The 2820-nt window shown below is 39.9% G+C and overlaps 1 non-coding gene across 1 annotated transcript; it reads left to right on the plus strand.

The window, feature by feature from the left end:
• The first annotated feature begins 1260 nt into the window (after positions 1–1260).
• LOC131624781 (small nucleolar RNA R71) lies at positions 1261–1367 on the plus strand. Its single transcript, XR_009290662.1, has one exon. It is a non-coding gene; the product is annotated as a small nucleolar RNA R71 (small nucleolar RNA).
• The last annotated feature ends 1453 nt before the right edge of the window (positions 1368–2820 follow it).

The raw sequence follows: 2820 nt of genomic DNA on the forward strand, positions 1-2820 counted from the left end.
CTACCAGGGTCTTTCAGTTTTGGAGGCATGTTATTTTGGATGATAGCGCTACATTCAGCGGTAAGTGTTACGGTTTCGTTATCCTCGAGTTTCTTTTTGTTTGATAAGATTTCTTTTAGGAATTTAGCATACGAAGGCATTTCAGTTATGGCTTCTGTGAATGGTATGGTTATGTTTAATTGTTTCAGAAGTTCTACAAATCTTTTAAATTGCGCTTCGGTTTTTGATTTAGCTAATCTCTGAGGATAAGGAATTGGTGGCTTATAAGGCGGTGGTGGAACATAAGGTTTCTCTTTTTCAGGTTCCACTTCGTTATTGTTCTCTTTAGTCTTAGCAGTTTGGTCATCAGTTGATGTCTTTTGGGTTTCCTTTGGCTCTTGTTGTGACATGGGTATGTTTTGAGTTCTAGGATCAATAGGTCCATCGTAATTCGTTCCACTTCGTAGTGTTATTGCGTTCGCATGTCCTTTAGGATTGGGTTGAGGTTGAGCAGGAAACGTGCCAGCAGGGGCAGCAGTAGGTGCTTGTTGTTGAGCTACTTGTGAGATTTGAGTTTCTAACATTTTGTTATGCGTAGCTAAGGCATCTACTTTGTTCGATAGTTGTTTTAGTTGCTCGCTATTGTGGATGTTTTGATTTAGGAAGTCCTTATTGGTTTGTTGTTGGGAAGCTATGAAGTTCTCCATCATGATTTCTATATTCGACTTCCTAGGGGTATTTTGAGCAGCTACAGGCGCTTTTTGGTAGCCAGGTGGTACAGCAGGTGCTTGTCCAGGCGCGTACAACGCATTGTTGTTCTTATAAGAAAAGTTCGGGTGGTTTTTCCATCCAGGGTTGTACGTGTTAGAATAAGGGTTTCCTTGAGCATAGTTTACTTGATCAGATGGAATTCCAGTCAAGAGTTGACATTCGGCAACTACATGTCCAGTCAATCCACAAATCTCGCAGTTAGGTGTTACAGCAGCAGCGGTGGCTGAAGGAGTGATGGTTAAGTTCTCGATCTTTTGAGTTAAAGCATCTACTTTAGCGTTAACGCGGTCTATACCACTTACTTCGTACATTCCTCCTTTGGTTTGAGTTTTCTCTAGAGCAGCTCGTTCTCCACCCCATTGGTAATGGTTTTGTGCCATGTTCTCTATGAGTTTGTATGCTTCATCGTGGGGTTTGTCCATTAATGCTCCGCCAGCAGCGGCATCTATAGTCATTTTAGTGTTATATAAGAGACCACCATAGAAAGTATGGATGATCAGCCATGGTTCGAGTCCATGATGAGGGCATATTCTAAGCATGTCCTTGTAACGTTCCCAAGCTTCGAAGAGTGATTCGTTATCTTTCTGGGTAAATCCGTTGATTTGACCTCTAAGCATAGCAGTTTTGCTAGGCGGAAAGTATCTCGCTAAGAATACTCTCTTCAATTCGTCCCATGTAGTTATGGAATTGGAAGGCAGGGATTGAAGCCATGCTCTAGCTCTATCTCTCAAGGAGAAAGGAAAGAGACGTAATCGAATAGCTTCGGGACTAACGTTGTTAGCTTTGACAGTGTCAGCGTATTGCACGAACACAGATAAATGGAGGTTAGGGTCGTCAACAGGGCTTCCAGAGAATTGATTCTGTTGAACAGCTTGGACCAGCGAAGGTTTGAGTTCGAAATTGTTTGCCTCAATCGCAGGTGGTGCGATACTTGAATGCGGTTCAGCGCGCGAAGGAGCGGCATAGTCTCTAAGAGGACGAATAGCAGCCATCTCTAACTTCGGGATAATTTGATTGATTTGATCAGTAAAAGTCAATTCCTGATTAATAGGAATTGGTGCTACTTCGGGAAGATTGCGAGCTCGACGTTTGACGTTAATGAAACGTTCGATCTCGTTAATTCGTTGTATTAAATCTCCTCCTTGTGAACGAGTATTTGGCATACAATCGTTCAGAAAGAAAAGGAAGAATTGTCCTAGTCTCTACGGTGTAACAGTGAGTTACGATATCGACTTAAATAGTCCCCGGCAACGGCGCCAAAAACTTGATCGCGACTTTACGTGTCTATAAATCTGATGACTGCAAGTGCACAGTCGTGTCGTGTAGTTTTAAAAGATATCGAATCCACGGGGACTATGAATCGATCTACCGTTATCTAAGGTTACTATGTAAAGCTAGGGCTACTAAAATTTTGATTGTTTCTAAGGGAGAGTGATAGTGAGAAATAAAGAATATAATAAAAGACAGGTGTCAGTATGTATTTCGTTTAACTTAAGGTAATCCGAAGGTCCATTGGCTTTTGCATAATTTAACTAAAAATCTTTACTAATTAAATTGATTAAAAATCCTCGTCTCAAACTTTCGCTCTGTTGATTCAGATTACCATCCTAATCCTAATGTACGCTTTCGCCATCCCATTAGATTTTAGAAGAGCTTTTTGGAAACAACGCAATTAATAAAATGCCTATTTTATGAAGTTGTTATCTATTTAAATCTCCTAATCTCAAACTTTCGCTCTATTGACTCGGAACATGCTAATATCCCTAACGTACGCTTTCGCCATCCCGCTCGGGTGTAAAAACAATTTTTGAAAATAAATAAGTCCCAATTAGTTTTAATACGCTTTCGCCATCCTTAAAACTAATGTCCTATGTCTACTATCCAGTTAAAGATCTCAAACTTTCGCTCTATTGATTTTAACCTTTGACCGTCTTAACCCCTCAAACTTTCGCTCTATTGGTTTTAAGACTTACTAATTAAATTAGACATATAAACCAAAAATAAGTGATATTTAATAAAACATAATTAAGCCAATTTATTTCGGATCCCTCGGTTAACTTACTCTACATA

This window comes from Vicia villosa, unplaced genomic scaffold (genome assembly GCF_029867415.1).
Source record: "Vicia villosa cultivar HV-30 ecotype Madison, WI unplaced genomic scaffold, Vvil1.0 ctg.000162F_1_1_2_unsc, whole genome shotgun sequence".
Lineage (NCBI taxonomy): Eukaryota > Viridiplantae > Streptophyta > Magnoliopsida > Fabales > Fabaceae > Vicia > Vicia villosa.